At 45.6% G+C, this 20,602-nt stretch overlaps 1 protein-coding gene across 1 annotated transcript in view; it reads right to left on the bottom strand.

Annotated features, from left to right (window-relative positions):
- CRIP2 (cysteine rich protein 2) overlaps positions 1-20,602 on the bottom strand; it is a 384,169-nt gene that overhangs the window by 202,626 nt on the left and 160,941 nt on the right. The gene's annotated exons all lie outside the window — the stretch shown is intronic.

Raw genomic sequence — 20,602 nt, 5'->3', positions numbered from 1 at the left:
GTAGAACCCACGACTCTTAAGTTGATGAGTGCAATACGAGAAGTAAATGAATCATTAATTAGTTTGGATATGAATGGTGCCATGTCTCTAGTGGCATCTTTCATTATTTGAGCCGGGCAACTATCTCCTTGGCACCTTGATGGTTAAAAGGGATGCAATAATTGTTTTTACCTCCGGGACGGAGACTTGGGAGAATTAAAAGCATTGGGATGGTTTAATAGATGGCTTTTGGGTGTGGTGTGGAGTATCTGAGTTTTGTAAGTTTAGGCATTTGTCAGCAATTTTACTTTGCAGTGTGCCTATTTTATTGGTGAGAGCATTCTGAATGTTTGTGCACCAGAGTTTGTCCTTTAGGCACGGATCTGTAGGGGTAATGGGTGTCTCCATCACTCTACGGATAACAAAGAGCTCTTTAGTGCTGGAGCTAGTTTGATTAATTCTATTGTTGTACGACTCGCGTTTAGTATGAAGTATCTCTTCCTTGTATTTAGCAGATAAATTAATCAGATTGGTTTTATTCTCTGCGGAAGGGAGGTGTTTCCATAGAGTTTCCATAGAGTTTCCAATTTTCTTTTTTCAGCCCGTAAAGATTTTAACTGCGGAGTGAACCAGGGGTTCAGGTAAACTCTTGGTTTGCCTTTGCACATTTTGAGAGGGGTGATAATGTTCAATGCCTTGGTCATAGTGGAACAGTAGATCTCTACTAACTTGTTGGGATCAGTGGTGCCCTCTAGGGAATTCAGAGTAGGGATCACTTGTGGCAGGATAGCATCCGTTGTAATGTTCCGTTTGTTCCTTGTAGGACATGGAGGCGCTATCAGGTTAGTTGTATTTGTATTTTGTTTATTTATAACGCGCAAACCAGCAGGCCCGGGGGCATCAGGGCGCAATTTGTACAAAGTTGCAGAAAAAGAAATACAGACAATAAATTACATTACAAAATTTACAGTAACAGCATATTAACCATCTTTCTAATTACATATATAACAAAGATTACAGTGCCACTAGGAATAACAGAGGATATACCCTGGGGTGTACAGTAACAGTACAGCGGTAGCAGGCCAATAATAGTATCAGAGGAAGCAGACCGGAGTATGTGAGACAGACGCAGAGCATGTCTTATTGCTGATCAAAGAGCCACAATTTGGTTTTGGTCTTAAAGGTGTTGAAAGAATCTTCAGCTCTGATAGTGGCAGGGAGGGTGTTCCATAGTTTAGAGGCTAGGACCCAGATAGTCAAGCACATCAAAGAGTGGTTTCGTAAAGATGTTGTAAAGTGTAGGTGACACGCAAGAACCCTGAGGTACGCCGCAGTGTATAGGGGAGGGGTCCGCGGCTGCGGATGGTGCAAAGACCCTCATGGATCTGTTGCTCAGAAAGGATTTGATCCAGGCCGCAGTGGAGGAGGAGAAGTTGGCAGCAGAGTGGAGGTGCCTGCAAAGGATCTGGTGGTTGACCAAATCAAATGCGGCAGAGAGGTCGAGGAGTAATAGCATTGCTAATTTGCCTTTGTCCTTCAATACTTCGATCTGGGGTTTTAGGTCTATTAGAGCAGTTTCAGTCCCATGTCTGGGCCGAAATCCGGATTGTCGTAGACCTAGCAGATTGTTGGATTCCAAGTAGTTTTGGATCTGAATGTAAGCTGCGCGGTCCAGTATCTTAAGCAAAAACGGTACTGTAGTGATCGGTCGGAAGTTCGTAGGTATACTTGGGTCAAGGGAAGGTTTTTTGGGTAACAGGATCACCCACGCGTCCTTAAGGTTGTCCGGGACAATACCTGTTTTAAAGGAGGAGTTGATGAAGGTCGTAATGAATGGAGCTAGATCATGGGCAGAGTCCTTAATGATGGGAGCTGGGCAAGGGTCACCTTGGCAGTTGGATGGTTTAATTCTCAGGATGATATTTTCTACCTCAGTAACAGTGAGCGGTGAGAAGGTGAAAGGTATGGTGTTAGCATTGTCTGACGGGAGGGACCTAGCTGGGGAGAGTGCGCGGTTTGGCTGTCCTGCTTGTCTTTAATTTTGGATTGAAGCATGGACATTTTATTTAGGAAGGCTGCTTGAATGCTAGCACACCAATTACTATCTTTCGTGCATGTGTCAGGAGGGGAGATTGGGGTTTCGAGCTCTTTTAGGATTCTAAAGAGTTCCTTGGAGTTAGAATCGGCTTGCAAAATACGATTGTTAAGCAACTCTTTTTTAGCAGTGATGATGGCATCTTTGTAGGTAAGGGAGGCAAGAAGGAAGCCATCTTTATGCTCATCAGACGGGTGGCTTTTCCAGCGATTTTCCGCACAGCGTTTAGCTTTGCAGAGGATTCTTAGCTGTGGAGTGAACCATGAGTTAAGATGTGCTTGTGGTTTGGCCTTCCTAGGTTTGATGGGTGCTATAGAGTCTATAGCCGTAAGCATAGTTTGGTTATAGGTGTCTGCTAGGGAGGTGGGATCAGAACATGAGTTGGTAGCCGCGTTGAGGGAAGGAAGTAGCAGTGGGAGGAGTTGTTCCTTAGTTATGTTTTTTTTACTACGAGTGGGGAGTGCTGGGGCTATCTGTGTCGGAGCCCGCGGGGTAGCTTCAGTGTTCAAAGTTATGATGTGATGGTCAGACCATAAGCAAGGGGAGTTGTTGAGGACCTGAATTTTCAGAGTATTAGCTGAGAGAGTAAATGACAATAGATAATGATATGTCCAAGATTGGGGTCTAATAGATGTAATTATAGTATCACAGTTAAGGTTGGCTACCCAATCTAGGGTCCTTCCTTTGTCATGGGGTAACTAATATACAATTTCCTTTTTAAATAAATACTGTGTTGAAGGCTGTCTCGAAATGATACTTTTATTACTCTCAGCTGGTAATGTTTTGATTATGGCAAAAACCTTTTTCAGTATATTCGCCAATTCATTTCCGTTTTACTTGTAAATTCGAATTTCTAGCATACAACCCCTCCCAAATGTTGTTGGGGACCTAAGGAAGTAAGCACATGGGATTTGCCATCTGTGTTTTCAGGGACATGGCATAATAATGCTCATGCTCCCCATGCAGTGAGTGCATTCCAGAGATACACCACCTTGTGCATTGGACACCTGCTCTCCTGCTGTCTCTTCTCTTGGTGCTGAGCCTGATAGAATACAGTTGAGTCCCACAATGTATTCAATACAATTGTAAACATAGCTCCTCTACCCTTTCCTACTCATGACTTCCTGTGCATCATATCTATCCCTCACCTTCATCCAACTATCTACCCAACTTTACTTCTCCCTGCCACTACTGAATGTTCTATAATACTCCTCCTTTGCCTATCTGATAGCACCTTTGTTTCTCCCAAACAGCATTGCTAGTTCCCAGATGAAACTTCATCCATTCCAATTTGGACTGCCATGTCATATTGCAGAAAGCTATGGTTTCTGAAGGGATCCCCAGTGACTCAGAGGTTAGACCATGTGTTTACAAACTGCAGGTTCAAGTCCCCTCATTGGCCTGAAAATAGTCAAATTGGTAGGTTCAGCTGTGCATTGGGTGGACATAGGTAATATTTCTGTGTGTAATGCTTTTTTACTGTTATACAAATATTGTTTTTTATCTTTATTTCCATTTCAAATGGCTCAGACCAGCACCTTTGTTTATCCCAACCGGCATTGCTAGTTCCCAGGTGCATCTTCATCCATTACACCTTTGACTGCCATGTCATAATGCACAACAATATGCTCTCTGGAGCAAGATCCAGTGACTCAGACGTTAGAGCATGCAGGCTCGGACTGGCCTATAGGGCTTTGCCCGAAAGCGCCAGCCAATGATTCTATAATGGGCCAGGTATTTGTTTACAGCATGGACCACTTTTGGACAGAGTAGGCCGGTTTCATTTGTTTCCACACTAGTTTTAACCAATTTTACTACGCCTTGGATAGTACTCAAACAGTCTGTTCTGCATAGTAATCAATAGTAATGTGTGATTGTGGGCCACTTTTTCATTGGTGCCTGTACTAATTTCATGCCCCAGTCTGACCCTGCCTTGGTGCACCTCGTTGGGAAGTGGACGTGGGATCAAAATGCACAGGTTACACTGGGTATGCCTTTTAGCACACAAAACGTAAAGGCAGACAGCAAAATGCTGGTGTATGGTTTGTTTAGTTGATCTTAAGATTTTTCCCTTCTCCCAGTACACCAGTAGATTTTTATATTTTTATATGAAAAGGGGTAATCACACAATACCATTTACATTATTAACCTTCCTAAGCAGCTGAATGACTAAAAACAGCTGAGAAAAGGGTTATTTTAAAATATAAACAGTTCTTCCAAAATATAAAAGTCTGTGTTGTGATGGTTCTATGGCAGGTATGGCAGCAGCATGTGGGGTGAGTCCCCAATATTTTTGGGGATGGGCAGTTTATGCTAGGGGCAGTCCAGCATTGATGGCAGCCTGGGAGCAGGGTCCAAACCAATGCTCCACCCACGCTGCACCTGGCAGATGCAGCCCTGGGAATCTCGGAGGCCTTTCTTGGCGGGGGCCAGGCTTTAAATCATTACACAGCGCTCCCCTCTCTATACCAGAGAGCGCTGAGCCTGACAGAGCGAGAGAGGGGGCAATGACTGGGGGCGCTTACCGCTCACGGAGCACTGTGGAGCCAGGCCACGGAAGTGACAGGACTGCCAGGAGGCGGTGGTGGGTTCTAGCACACCCCTACCTGTCAGGGTCAGCTTGGGTCCGCAGAGGTGAAAAAGAACCAGCAAAGGTACGGGTGGAGCACTGTTCCACCCTCCTCAGTGAAGGTTGAGACCAACTGTCCCCAAGGAGCTCTGCTCGCGCCACAAACGTTTTCCTTTTTTTAATGAATCTCTGTGCTGCATCATACACGGGTGCCTTTCACTCTACTTGTTGCATGCTTCCCCCCCCATTTAAATATCACAAACCTTGAGGATAGCCTTGGCCTGATTTATAAATCTATCCAGCTAACACCTAGCTCCACACACTTTCCACTCTGCATCCAACCTGAGACTGGGTGATCTGCTCCTCACTGTTTCCACCCTCCCCTGATTGCTTGGAGATCCCTTTCCCGCCTTCCCCTTCCAAATACACTAATAATAATAATAATAATAATAATAATAAAATAATTGAGCCATGATGTCTAGCTAGAGGCCACCTGCCACAGTACCCTATAATTCCTAGGTTCATGTCCTCTTCTCTCACTGCTAGTGTCAGCTCAAACTCAACCTGGACTGGGAGCGGTTGGTTCCGTTGTAATGTCTTGATGTTCCTTGGCTGTACTCCTTGTAGACAGGTAACTCTCCTAATTGTTGCTCAATGATGAATGGTGGAACCTCCCACTTGTCTCCCAGCTTGTTCTGTCCACTCTTTCCCAGGCTATGGATCAACACACAATCGCCAGGTGGAAGAGCGTGAAACTTAACCTTGGTGTTTTAGCAGCGTTTGTTTCCCTCTGTTGCCTTCTCCACAGCAACTTGGGCAAGCTGATGACCTTGCTCTAGTTGATGTTTCAGCTGCTTCACATAGCTGGCATAGTTCTTGTCACATGTTCCATCTGTGGATACTGCAAAATACAAGTTTACAGGCAGTTGGGCATCTCTTCCCAACGTCAAGTAGTATGGTGTAAACCTGGTGGCTTCATTCTTGGAACAATTATAACGATGGGTCAAATTAGCCACATGCTGACACCGCCTGTTCTTATCAACTGGCATTAGGGTGACCAGCGTCGGCGAGAGGGTTTGATTGAACCTCTCTATTTTGGCATTCCCCTAAGATTGGTATGGAGGCATACTGGTCTTCTTGATGGCAACCAGCTCCAGTATCTGCTTTACAAGTGTCGACTCAAAATCCGGTCCCTGGTTGGAATGAATCCTTACTGTCCAACCATAGTGCACAAATGATTTCTCCCACAGCACCCTGGTAACGGTGGTGGCACACTCATTAGGAAGGAACACCTGCGTGTTCAGAGTAAAGTGGTCTGTCACCAGCAGGAAGTTCTGCACACCTTGCCTGTCCATCTCCAACATGATAAAGTCGATGTAGTTGAGGTCCATGCGAACCCTGCAGGTGATGAAAATAAGCAGCATGATGAGTTGCAGTCTTCTTGGTGACATACCTGGAACTGTGCTGACAATAATACTGCATATCTGCTGCTAGTATAGGCCAGAAAACCCTCGAGTGGACCAAACAAAAGATCAGTCACTGCCAAGATGTCCATGCTGGTCGAGAAATGCATACACTACTGCTCAATAGATCCTCTGTGGTAAAACCAGGCAATGCAATAGCCAAATTCCAACTTTACTTACCTTATTTAGGATTCCTCCCATCTGCACAAGTGTCTTCCACTCCTTCAGCATTGCAGTCTGTTCTGGGTCATGATAGCCATCGATGTCTGGAAGCATCCAGCTTAACTGACTTCAACACATACATCAGGGGGTTGTTGTCTCTCTCTCTGGTCTCTGAAAGTCGCACCATAGAGGTAATCCTGGAACTTGTCTGTGAAAGCCCACCTCAATACCAGAAATACCAACTTGACTGGGCAGTTCCTCTGCTATGCATGCAGACCTCACCAATCTCTTCTCATCATTGTTCTCCTGGCAAAGGACAGCTCCCAATCCCTGCAGACTTGCATCAATGTGTGTGCAAGATGGAAGGCAACTGAGGATCCGTGTAGGCCAGGACTGGAGGGAGGATTCAAGGAGCTCAAGTGGTGAGGGTCTGCTTGAGCTCCTCGAATGCCTCCTGGTATTGGTTGGTCCACCTATCATCAAAGGGCTCATGTGGATGGTATAAATGGTCCACAGAGTTGATGGTAATCAATGATAGTAGAAGTGTAGGGGTTCTTGGACTCTTGGATGATCCCTGCCTCCAGAAGATCCTCCGGGTAGTGGTGTAAATCCTCTACATCTCCTGGGTCTAGGCATCATAATCACTCCCTGAAGGGCATCTCGTCACTCACACAAATCCAGTATTGCACTGTTTGGGCCTTGCCGATGTCCCAGGGGCTGGTGGGAAAAGCCTTGGCGCACATGGCGACCTGTTCTCTCAGGTGGTCCGGGTCCTTTTCTGACATCAGTAGCTAAAGTCCAAGGTCTTCAATTCCAGTACCTGTCATGATGCATGTCCCCAGTCTTCAGGGCCAGCCTTTCCAAGTTACAGGCTTCCAATGGGGCTTTAAAGGCCACAAATTGTTATCAGAGGCTCTCCTGGAGCCAACCCTGGCACCTTTGGCACCAGGTTCATGCTATTTGACCACATGGAATAAGGTTCCAGTGAACATGGAGCCACACATAGCCCAGTCCTGAAGAACTGAGCTATGCAGTCTAGTTTCTAGGGTGTGGCTGGTCCTGGAACTACTTTAGCTGGGACTACTTTACCTGTGCTATATAAACCACACCCAAAGAGCAGAACACACTTCGCGTTATTCTGCACTCCTGCAGCATAACGCTCACCGTGCCAGCTCTGCTCCTGCTTACCTGGACTTCAGCCACACCCTGTTAACTTCATCTGGAACCACGGACCATCAGCACCTGCCGAACAAGGGAAAACCAAGAAGAAGAACATTAGTTAAGTTCTTACCTGAGAGAAGCAGTCTTTCCAATTCCATCCGCCGCTCCTGAGGACCACTGCACCTGCAGAAAGGAGACAAGAAGAGAGAACGAAACTTACCCGGAGGCATCAGTCATCTCAGGATTCCATCGAAGCAGTCCACGCGGTCGCTACTCTGGAGCATCACCACACCTGCAGAGGAAGGAAAGAGAGACACCAGGTTAGCCGTGCAATAGAAAAATACTTATTTTAAAGTACATTATTTTAAAGTACATTTCGAAGGCGCGCTCACGCGCTAGCACTCACCTGCATAAATACTGCTCGACGCCGTATTCAGGAGTCCGTTGCCTAATCTGGCATCTCCAAGACAGCTTCTGCAAAATAATAAGGACAATAGTGAAACATTGGCAACAAGAAGAAACACTTAAGCAAAAACAGTTACCAAGAACCAATTGGTACCAAGACTTACTTACGGAGTCACAGCTGGTCTGGATTCCACCACAGGCCGTAGGATCAGGGAAGGAACTAGATCCAGTGAAGGTGCCTAAGAACATTAAAGCGCCCCTGCATTCAGATGCAGGACGGAGAGCCCAACGTTAAGATACCTAAGGTGAGACATAAGCACAGAGGGAAGCAGTTGGAGGTTTGAGGGAGGTGGGAGTCTTGCCCACCCTAAGCAGCAAGTTAACTTCCCCGTTCATCACTTTAGGGTAGCGCCCAAGCGTGAGTGAAGCAGTGGGACAGGAAGAGACGCGCGCAGACGTTCACCGTTCAGCTTCGTGCAACGCCCCTGTGGAGATCAGGTGAGCGTAACAGTACCTTCTCTGATTGGCTGGTAGCAACACCTGCTAGGGCTACAGGAGGGGTCAGGTGTGACTGGATGATGATGATGATGCATTATGGTAAACATATGGTCCTATTGGCCACATTAATGACCAATACCTTGATGGTCTTGAGGCACATGCTATCCATTGTCACCATGGTCTCTTGTACTAATAAACCCCTTGGGATCTCCCCTAATTCTGATGACTCCATCACCAGACATCTTGGGTGTTGCTCCCCACTGAGTCACACTCTGGCAGGAACCCTCACTGTGGCATGTGCCAGGACTGTGATCTGGTCCAACCAGTTGTTGTGGACATCTACAACGGGTCCATCAGGTAAATCTCTGGACCGAATATCTATCTGCAAGCATGCCTACTGGCACATAGGGTGCATGGATACTGTGCTGACATATCGTGGTTCAGCCATCTCCCAACATAGTGCAGCCAATGCATTGAACATTGAGGAATTGGTTCTAATCACCACCAGTGAGTGGGTTCCTCACTCCGGTTGCTGCACAACAAAGCCATGGAGACGATGGAGGTGCTGGCTCCAGCTATATTGCATGGAAATTGCAGCCTGCATCAGATGTACGCCAGATATTTGTAGGGGGGATCTCTCTTGCAGAGGAGGATCAGTCCAGTCAAGGGATCCAATGGGATATCAGTTAAGGGTTTTCTATAGAACCATTCATACACAATGTTCATCTGTGAGCTGTTTTGCAGTAGCATTTGTACCTGCTATCCATCAATGGTAACTGTCACAGTGGCTGGTGGTCATGGGAGCCCTTTAGGTACAAAGTGTTCCAGTGCTTCTCTTGATGGCAGTTAGATTACAGGTGATCTACCTCACAGGTGGGCTAGCCAGTTTGGGTGGATGCTGGTTCTCAGATGACTTTCCCACAAGAGATGCCACTGCAGCTTTGGACCTGTCTGGTGGCACAGACTTGCAGTTCTCTGTCTTTACACTGTCGGTGCATAATAATTGTGAGGATTCAGTTGCTCCTCCGTCTGGTCCTCACTGGCGTTTCCCACCATTGCGCATGTTGGAATGTTCAAGGCCTGGAACTTCTCTGCAACTCGGATGTAATCTGGTGGGCTTGTGCACATACAGAAAGTGCTGCTCTGCTGTCCACAGCTTTGGCAGAATTGCCCGGACTGCAGCGGTGCTGTTCACCATTGGTATACTTTGGGCAGCCGTGGTTCTTGAGCTCGAAGAGCTGGCATTTCCTCTCCTGGGCGGAGAGTGTAGAGTCTCTTCCAAGCTCTGGTAGCATGGGTGACCCTAAAGGCAGTGTCCTGGCTGGCGCCCTCTGCAGCTGCATCACCAAGCTGGTCTGATTCAATTTCACCACTTGATGTCTCCGGTCATATCCTGGGGCTGTGTAAGGAGACACCAGTTGACTAGGTAGACTATACACTGTGTCCTTCATCTCTCCTTCCGGGCCAGTTCATCAAAGAAAGGTGGTTTCGGGATCCGTTCTCAGAGTCGTAGCTGCAGAAGCATCAGCAGCACTGATCTTGCTACACACATTATGTGTTGCTGCCTGACCAGTTTCAGGTTGTTTGGCTCAACCTCCTTCTGCTTGTAAGGCAGCTGCAGAATCAGTTCAGTTCTGGCCATATATTCTGAGAGACTTTCACTGTGTTGGAGGTGGTTGGCATAATACTTAAATGTCAGCTCTAGATCTGACTCAGTGGCTCCAAAGACTCCATTCAGCATGAATAATGTCCTTTGATGTGGGGTTTGGGTGTGTGGCAAGACATCAGAGACTCTCAAGAGCACAGCGCCTTGTCTCCCTGTCAGGAGCTCTCAAGTCGTGGATTATCTGGTTGGTCTGGTCCACCCTTAACCAATATTCCTCTTCACATCTCGGGGTCGGTTTCTCAACTGAGAAGGGTCTCAGGCAGATATAAGGTCCATGTTCTGCTAGTGTCATGATACCCTGCATTCAACATATGCTTGACACCATTCGCCATGAGGAAGCGTTCAGTATGGTGCCTCTATCCTCTGGTGTAGAACTGGTGCGTGCTACACCCAGGTGAACTAGGGTTGCTTGTGGGTGCAGCTATGATGGCACCTACAGTGGTCACTGCAGGGTGAATGTGTGCAGTGTTGGTCAAGGCAGGGCAGGGCTTGAGCTAGGCATAGGTGGTGTGGATGGTAGGCTAGCCTATAACACTGGCCAGATGTTGAATGCCCAAAGAGGATAGGACACTATTGAGTCACACATGTGGATGGTAAGGGGCAATGTCTCAGGGTCGACTTTCTTAGGGCCATGGCAGACCAGGATGCTGGTCTCTGCTAGGCCAAGGTCTTTACCCAAGCACTTGACCTAGCCTGTGAGGGACTCGACGGACATGGTCATTTTGAGCACGTGTTGTAGGGGTGTGCTCCATGGGACATTGCCTATAATGAATTAATGGTCAGTCTTAATCCCCTCACGCTCAGTCCAGCTGGCTACCAGAACCCAATTCATGAAGCTGGTGCCTGCCTATTTGCTGTGGTGGCAAATCACAATTAATTCAAGAATATAAACAAATCCCTATCCACAAATGTGCACAAAAAAAACTATTTACACGATAGAAAAATGGAAACTTACACTAGAAATATGTACACTAACCCTGAGATGAGAAAGGGTAGGTATGCCTAGGTCAAGGTAGGGTAGGATGGGATGGGATAGGTATAGCACTCCAGAGGTGAGCTCAGCAGTGCCTCCAAGAAATGTAAGGGGGTGGTCTTGCCACTCTCCAACCATGTATCCCAATAAGGTTTGGTGGTGAAGGTCATGATGGCTAGCTTCCAAACCACATTTTCCCCCTTTTGTCTCCTGACAGGGGAGCAAGGGGCTGGATGCACAATATATCAACTACGGGCATCCTTGCCCTGAAAGCACGAAATGCATCCTGTAGCTTGGCCAAGTTATCTTTTGAATTTTTGGCTGTGGTCCCTGAAGCAACAACAAATCTCCTAAATGGAGAGTTGAGGGACAGCTTCAACATGCCTGTAAAGAAGGACAGTCATGAATTTCATGCTAAATAAATGGGCACAAGAAGTAGGTGAAATGTGGCAGAAGACCTCACAGTTGCACAGAAGAGAAACTAAAGATATTTGGACTCATTACGAGTTGGGCAGTGCAGTAAAAATGCAGCAGTAATAGCATTCACGCCACATTACCACACCACCCAACTATGAGTTTGGCAGAAATGTAAAAGATTCACCTCCAGCAATGAGCTGGAGGTAAATCTGCTGACTTTCTACCCATTTTCAGCGAAATTACTGGGGTGGAATTACTGCTGCAGTAATTCTGCCAAAATGCCCCATAGAGTCCAATGGAGTCTGAAAAAATGGGAACATACTCCGCCGCCACCACATGTGATCCAGCGGTAAATCTGCCAGACCAAGTGTTTATAACGGTAAGACCAGTGGATTTACAGACAGAATACCGCCCAACTCGTAATGACCTCCATTGTCAGGTGAGATTTCATTCAATTTCTGATTTGGCCATGTACTAAGCAGGGGTTGATGTAACATTGCCATTACATGAGTTCAAGTTAACATAAAACACACTCAGGCCTATACATACTTTCTTAAATTATTTCAACATCTTCACCAACCCTCTCTTCTACTTCCTTGAAGCAGTATATATCTGTAAGGCATTTAATATCAAAGAGCCCACATACAAAAAGTTTAATATCATAATACATCTTCATTAAGGAGACTTCAACATCATCACATACTATCCATTGTTAGGCAGAAACCTGTGCAGTTCCCTCTGGGACCACTGCAAAAAGTTTAAGACTACAGGTGTTGGCAGTAAACCCAATTGGTAGCAGTCTGTACCACCCAGAGTTACCTGGTAGCTGTGGCTGAGCAGTCAGACTTCTCTCAAGAAGAGTTAGGCAGTATATAGAGCATACACAGTAGGGCGGATAACACAGTAGAATAAGCAAACACTGACCAGAGCTTTGGTATTAAAAAGTATAGATTTATTTATTTAAAACACACTTTGTAAAAATACACTAACACTAATGAGGCAAGCAATTTCAAACACAGTCACTGTAAGTATATATAACCCCCTTATAAATATTCGACAAGTCTAGGTTCAAGACACCACTTATTTTCAGACAGAGGTGAGCGCATAACCTAGATGGCACTCTAATATTTGTTAAAAAGGGAGGGAAAAAGGCAGGGTATGAAACCAACTCAGTACCAACACTTTTAAGAGACAAATGCAAGTCAGGCAGGCAAAATCTACTGTATAGCACACAAAGTCAAGGGCCAGGCCCACTCTTGGAGAGAGCAAGGCTGAATGTCTCAAACAGCACAGTGGAAAAGCACTTCCAGTCTTTGTAGAAAAATGTCACAGAACGGTTGGACCAGTTTCGAAAAGAAAGTTTAAGAAGGTCTGGAGGACGACCCAGTGGAAAGGTGAGGATTTACGGGACACCCCACTCTAACCGTTACAAGGAAAGTCAGGCGGACACAGTACCTTTAAAGTGGGGAGACAGCTCCAGCGGGGGCAGTTGTTCCTGGCAGCGGATGCAAGTCAGGGCTTTGCCTGGAGGAAGAAAAGATCTCGACGTGGAGGAAAGCTGAAGATCGTTGCACTGCCAGGGAAGAAACCAGCCGCGGAGTTCTCGGTCACAAGGCACCACCTTTTGTTCGCGGTCCCGTGGTAAGTGTGGCTATTCGGTTGCCGGGGTGCTTGGCACGGGCAATTCGACCACACGACGTTGGGGGTGACGAAAAGAAAGGCAAAACTGGTTGTTCCCACCAGTCAAGGGAAGAAGACTCTCCAGCAGGGAGATCTCCTCTGTCGTTGGGAAGTGGTGAGTCGGTTCATCAGGGCTCCACCGGTGGTGGTGTCGTTGCAGGTCGGCTCAGCTTCTCCCTCTTCGGATTCTTAGGTCCTGTGGCGACTTCTGAAGTTCCAGTCCCCAAAGGCCCTGCTTTTATGCACCAAAACCCCCATTCACACAGCCTAGCTGTCAATCAAACATGCTAAGTGGTGAGCACACAAGAGTGCGACTTGAGTTGTCGAGGCAACTCAGTCCAGGGTGCCTAAACCCCCTCCCACACCCCCAGACAGAGTGGCACCACTTTGGAGGGCTTCTGTGCAGAAGCCCGCCAAAAGTGAAACAAAGGGCTCAACCTTGGGTTAGAATTACAGAGGCGAACACCATCGCCATTCTAGAACCGAGTTCTGGCAGAAAATACCAACCAGTGAATTAATATTAATTTAATAAACCGGCGGTATGTCTGAGGCTATGTTGAAAAAGTATTAGCCTCGAACAATGGGAAAATCCCATAGGAATATATTTGCGGTCGAATATAAAAAGTAGTATCCACTGCCACCAGCCAAAACTCGCTCAGGGGGGACGGGACAGTGCCCCCTCGAACAACAGACACAGGGGCAATCGAATTGCCCCTACCAGTACGTCCACAATAGGATGGTTTGTACTGGTTCTGTTAATAATTTGGGACTAGTAAAGCCAATGGTGACTTTACATGCCCTGGGAGACAGTAGTCAGTCCCAGGGTATGGAGTCTATGTTTGGGAGCCACCATGACATCCCTGTGTTACTGCACGGAGGGTGCTTTGTAACACACATAGAAAAAAAAACATGAAACCCTATGGGGTGAAAGACCCCCATAGCCCATCAAACACATAGATAGTCAAAGGAACACCTCAAATCATGTCCAAGAGTGTGAGGAAAAGAGTCTCACTCTTGGTAGGAGAAAAAAATAAACCCCAAAAATCCAGCAAAGCTGCTGGGGGACTCACTAGGTTCGGGAAATTAGCCTCTACAGAGAATTCTCCCTAGCATCCATGTAAGGACTTCAATATCATCACATATCATCCATGTGGGGACCTCAACATCAGCACACACCATCCATGTGAGGACTTCAATATCATCACACATCATCCCTGTGGGGACCTCACCATCAGCACACACCATCCATGTGAGGACTTAAATATCATCACACATCAACCCTGTGGGGACCTCACCATCAGCACACACCATCCATGTGAGGACTTAAATATCCTCACATATCAACCCTGTGGGGGGGGGACCTCACCATCAGGACACACCATCCATGTGAGGACTTAAATATCATCACATATCAACCCTGTGGGGACCTCACCATCAGCACACACCATCCATGTGGGGACTTAAATATCCTCACATATCAACCCTGTGGGGGGGGGGGACCTCACCATCAGGACACACCATCCATGTGAGGACTTAAATATCATCACATATCAACCCTGTGGGGACCTCAACATCAGCACACACCATCCAGTTGGAGGATTCAATATCATTGCATTCCATCTCTACTGCGACATTGAGCATAATTACAAACTATTCTTATGGGGCCTAATATGCCATGACACACCATCCCTGTGAGGACCTCTTTGTCATCAAACAACATCCCAGTGGGGATCTGAACATGACCACACACCATCCTTTTGGTGGACTCAGTACCATCATATCAGCTCTATTGGGACTTCAGCATCATTACATACTATTTGTATTCACATACCCTTGTATGGCCAATTGGGTGCATCTGTGGCTTCATTTGCATCACCTGAATGCATTTTCCTTCGCCTTTTGGGTATTTTTGGTTAAAATCGGCCACTATTTTTGGCTGTGTTTCGTTCAGTATTTTAACCTGAAGGTAGGATGGAATAAGCATTTTTATTTCCAGCTCTAATTCCACTGGAGGATGTATCCCGGGGGGAATTATCACTGGTTTTCATTGCTTATTCCTCCAGTGCTAATTTCTTCAGGGTTAATTTCACCAGAGGAATTAGTGTCCATTTTCAATAACCTGTATATCAGCAGACTGAATAAAGTGGCGGCAATTCCAGTACTGCCACTTTGACCCTTAGAGATGAACTTGTAATGAAACAAAATTAGTATCAATTAAACATTAACCCTGTGAATATGTTTGTGTAATCAGACAAAATGTGATGCCAACATTCAATTAATTCACATATCAGACTATAGACAAGATGACATCAGTGCACATAATGTGTTGTCTTCACAGTGTGGACAAGATGACATCAGTGCACATAATGTGTTGTCTTCACAGTGTGGAATTCAATATCATCACACGCCACCCATATGGGGACTTCAACAAAATCACAGAAAAATAAGGAAGTAAAGTAAGTCACATTGTGATTGGTTTGTTACAAAGTAGCCAATGCTTAAAATGAATCTGGAAGTGTGTTGTGCAATGAGGGAAGACTTATGTTGCGTATCAATTATATTCAATTGTGTAAACATACAAAATACACAAAAAACAGCTTAATTTCATTCTTTTACATTTAAACGCAGAGTTCAGGCCATTTAAAATACAATTGAATTTGTGTATAAATGGTTCCCATGAATCTGCTGTCTGTTGCCTAAGCATGTAGGGCATCTGATTTATCAAGTGTGTTTAAATTCCTGTCCGTGTGTTGATGACTGCAATACCACACCCAGCCTGCGGGGGCAGAGCTGAGTAAAAAATCAACACACCAAAATAAACACAGGTCCCCACAAAGCCATTTTTTAAAAGTTCTAAAAATTGACACAGATGTCTTTTAAGTTGTTTTAATTCATTTGGAAGGCATTACCATGTGGGGACTTGGGTTTAGGTCCCCACAGCGTGTGCATGTTTACACACCCAAGTCCCCACAAGGATAGTCTCACACACACACACACCTACCTACCTACCAACGCCACCTTCCACAAATGCTGTAGCCAGATAAAGACACCTTCAGTAAAGGCTGCAGTCACACAAACACACCTTTTATGAACACTGCAGTTAAAGATATTGCCAAGGACAACAACAGTCAGACAATAACAGCTCAAAAGAACACTACTGTGTGAGGCCCTGAAAATGGGATTGTCCCACTTGTATTGGATACCAGATGCAAAGAGATCATTGGTATTTCCCTGGCAGAGAGGAAGAGAGAGAGGATTAGAGTGTGTCTTACTACCAAGGATTGAGCAGGGCATAGATGAGGTCTATATAAAAGAGGCAGAAGGGCTATTGACCGAATGTGCACCTTTGCATGCATGCCAAAAAGACTGAATTATATAGACTGCTTCCATTGCCTATCCCCTGCAATGTGAGAGAGAGTCGGGCAGAACCAGGGAGTGGCCACAGTGAGGATCAGGCTTGGTGGCGATAGGTGTTAGGGGGCAAGAGGAGGGGGCAGAAGGGCAGAAGAGTTTGTGGGAGGATGAGCAGGGGTCAGGGCCAGGCCATCACAGGGGCTGGGGGGGCGGGGGTGGATAGACGGGATTTGTTTGTATGCCGCCGACATCGGGGCGGAGGACATGGATAGCACTTTACAGTAGTTGAGGGTTTGAAGGATGAACCCTCCCCCCCCCCCCCGATTTTGACCTGTTGAAGGACCCACCAAAATGGCAAATAATAAAAAGCAGTCTTTTCTTAGTGCAGCCTTCAGCGGGTTGGTTTCTGAAATAGATTTATGAAAGACCAGTTCCATTTCAAAACGTTTCCAATAAAACCCTCACAGCAAGTTTCTACTATGTTCATGTTGTTCTAGTTTCCCCTTTGTTCTGTACTGTGCATTTGCCCTACACCTCCCCTGTGGTCCACCCCAACACCCAACCATTTCCTTGAACCTTTTAAGCGTTCCCCTTTCTTCGATATGTTATTATTAGGTCGAACTTTTTGAAGTGGATGTTATTGATGAAGATGTTATTCAGAAAAGGTTTTCATACGTTACCCAGAGATCGAACGTCTGCTGGCAAGGACTCCGTCAGGGTTTCCATGTTAACCCATGGGTCAGAGCTCAATGGTTGGAAGATGTAGAGTCTTCCACAGCCATAAAGCCAAGCGCTCCAACTAAGGGAAGGATCTAGGGATGTTACATGGAAAGACAACCCATAGCAGGAGTCTATTCAGAATAAACACGTATGTCCCACAGAAAAAGACTGAATGAGGCATGCATATTCCAGATATGGAGCATACACATGTTCTGATCTTTCGGAAGGTTTTCCCAAAAAGTAATGATCCATTTGATCATGTAGTGTCTTTGTCTCCTGTACTCCCGCGTGGGTCTCAAGTGGAATGTTGAGTGTGTGAGGGGTGAAATGTATGGTGGGTGTGAATGTTGGTGCGCTGCAAGAAAGGCAGTTGGAGTGGATGTTGGAGGGAGCACAAGGTTGTTTGGTCTCTTTAATAAATGAACTTAACTTACCCGTTCAGTGGGTCCGGAGTCAATATTTACAGTTACAACACTTGGCGAGGAGCTTACCAACAAAAGACCCACGCAGTGTGTAGGCTGGGAAATGGCATCCGGCAGCAGCTCCCTCCTAGGTGATCCCCATTTTATTGGCATGCATCAGATTTCCTCTTGCAGGTGGGCAAGGCGCAGTGAAAGTTTGCAAAAGTAAACTCGGTCTCCGCGTTTTACAAAAGGAAATTTTTTGAAGTGCACTCGCAAGCACCAACGGCAGTAGCAATGACAATGGGGCTAGAGTAAAGCACCCTAGAATGTCACACAAGGTGCCACCATTTTGGACGGGCAGGCCAAGGCGGTAATCTGCACTACTCGCGGCGCTCTTAGTCGCATTGCAAAAAAACACAACAAAAAAAATAAAAAACTATCCCGCATCGATTCCTGCTTTGCTTGTGGTACTTTGTATATTCACTATCCAAGATCAGTACCGAGTACAATTTTTGTGTTTTAATGCTCATTTGTTTTCTCCTTTTCATGTGCACCAAGTGAATTGAGAGACAACAAAAATTGACATGAACATGCAAGGTATCACGGTACATCCACCAGAGAGTTTTCTGCCAAATGCTGGCCGCCTGACTATATTAAAACCAACTATAATTAAAAAGCAATTATAATTATTGTGGCCAGAATGGAAGGAATATTGGAAAAATGACATTAACTCCACAGAAAAGGAAATTGGCCCAACGCAAATAAAGAGAATTACCAGAATTGTCTGGTCATCTTGATGAACATGAACAGGCTTTGAGACAGTTAAATAAGTATTAAGCCCCAGAAATTAATGTCAGCATCAACAAATATAATTTCTATACTAGGTCTCAGAGAGAGGATGAAACTGTGGAGGAGTATGTTTCGGCTAGCAAGAAGCTGGCTTACATGTGTCGATTTGGTGCAGGTAGCATATTGGAAGAGCTGACCAGGGATCAAATTATCATCCACCCCAATGGCCCTATGGTTCAGGATCGGTTGTGGATGGTAGGCACTATCTGAAGCTATGGTCATAGCTAAAAGAGTCGAACATGCCCATCTTTGTTCGAACAAGATCAAGAACAAGAAAATGGAGGTTCTTCAAGCACAAACAGGAAGTCAAATGGAGAAAGTCTGGAGAGTAACCTCTTGTAAGTGTGGTCAGGAGCAAGAGAAATAACGTGCAACATGATGAAGCTGTGTCAAATGATAAACACACAAAATCAAAAGATCAAGATCACAAGGAATTCCAGAGAGGGATAAAGAAAGGGATGAAGAAAGCTATGTTCAAGAATGAAGGCAAGGATAAAGATAGATGCCAATTGGAAAAACTGTCCTGCCATTAACCAGACATAGGCAATATGCAGAATGAAGGGACATTTTTCCATGGTAGTTGCCTTGGTACAAGATGACAAAGACTCAGAAGAGGACTACGTGGTGGTGGTGGTGCGTGAACTAGCCAATGGAGAATTAAAAGGCCCCAGATGTGACATAATGATCGAGAATTGGAAGTTGTCAGCGATGGTGTATAGCTGCTCTCCATACACTATTATAACAGCTGGGACATTGGAAAAAACATAAATACCAAGGATTGAGAGCCAAAGTTAATCGACCCGACATAATGCAGGAGGGTTCAAAGGTTCAAAGATTCACATCACAGGTTGGATCAAGAGCATAGTGCAATTTAAAGACCGTCAAGCAGAAATAAAAGTTTACATAGCAAAGAAAGGTGTGAATGTCCTGGGCTGGAAAGATCAGGCGACGTTAAAGATTAGATGAGATCTTTGTGCGGATGAGCTAGTGTTAGGGGTGAGGAGCAGCAAACCAAGTGTGGAGAAGCATGCTGGTGATGAATTTCATCAAGAGTGAGGACTACTAAAGAATTATGCTCATAGAATCATTAAAATCTGGAGCAGTTCAAATTGTGCATGCCAAGGCAAGGCCGATTCCTTATGCATTAGTGGGATGCGTGGAGCAAGAGCTGAATACATTGGAGAACAAAGGGATCCTTTAAACAACTGAGTCGTTCCAATGGGTTAGCCGTATTGTTGTCGCAGTCAAAAAGAATGGAAAGTTAAGGATCTGCATGGATCTCAGAGACTGAAACAAGAATAATTTATTAGACAAATCTCCAATGCTCATAATATCGGCAATGTTGAACTACATTGAGGGGGCAGATCTCTTCACTACGTTAGACTTTTCCAACGCATAACATCAAATCAACCTCACGGAGGAGTGCAAAAAATGTAACAGCCTTTATCATGCCTTTCGGCATGTACCGCTATAGAAGGATGCCATTTGGACTACCAGCTGCAGTGTTTCAGAGAGCAATGGCCCAAGTACTGAAGGGTCGAAAGGGGACCTTGGTTTACCAGGACCACATCACCGTATTTGGAAAAGGGGAATGTGAGCATGATGGAAGGCTGCATGATGTGTTGTGTGGGTTGAGTGAGAACTTTAAAGTTGAATAGATTAAATGCAGGTTTAAGGAACCTGAGGTGGACTATTTAGGACATGTAGTGAGTGAGTGGAGACGGTTATAAACCCAAGATTGACGCCATGAAGGCCATCAAGAGTGTACCACAACATGAGAACAAGGAAGCGCTCAGGTCATTCTTAGGGCTATGCGAATATTATGACTAGTATGTACGAAATGTAGCTAGCTTGACAAAGCCCTAGAGAAGATTACTCAAGGAGGTAAAATTTGATAGGAATGCCGAATGTGAGAAATCTGCTGAGTGCATAAAGAACCGTTTTTTTTTAAATCTTCAAACCTTGAAAGATTTGTGAGTGGTAGGAAAACCAAGCTCACTGTAGATGCAAGTTGTATCGGGTTGGGGACAGTGTCGTTGCAAGTGATGGAAGACGGACATGAGAGGATCTTCTGCCATTCATCCAAGGCTGAAACAGAGGTGGAGAGTAGGTATTTGTTAATCGAAAGGCAGTTGTTCGCTTGTGGCCGGGCGGTAAACTACTTCAGGAAGAATTTGTGGGGCAATACATTAACCATATGAACCGAT

The sequence above is a fragment of the Ambystoma mexicanum genome, chromosome 14 (genome assembly GCF_040938575.1).
Source record: "Ambystoma mexicanum isolate Mex_15411 chromosome 14, UKY_AmexF1_1, whole genome shotgun sequence".
Classification (NCBI taxonomy): Eukaryota; Metazoa; Chordata; class Amphibia; order Caudata; family Ambystomatidae; genus Ambystoma; species Ambystoma mexicanum.
This window is presented reverse-complemented; position numbering and strand designations above follow the sequence as displayed.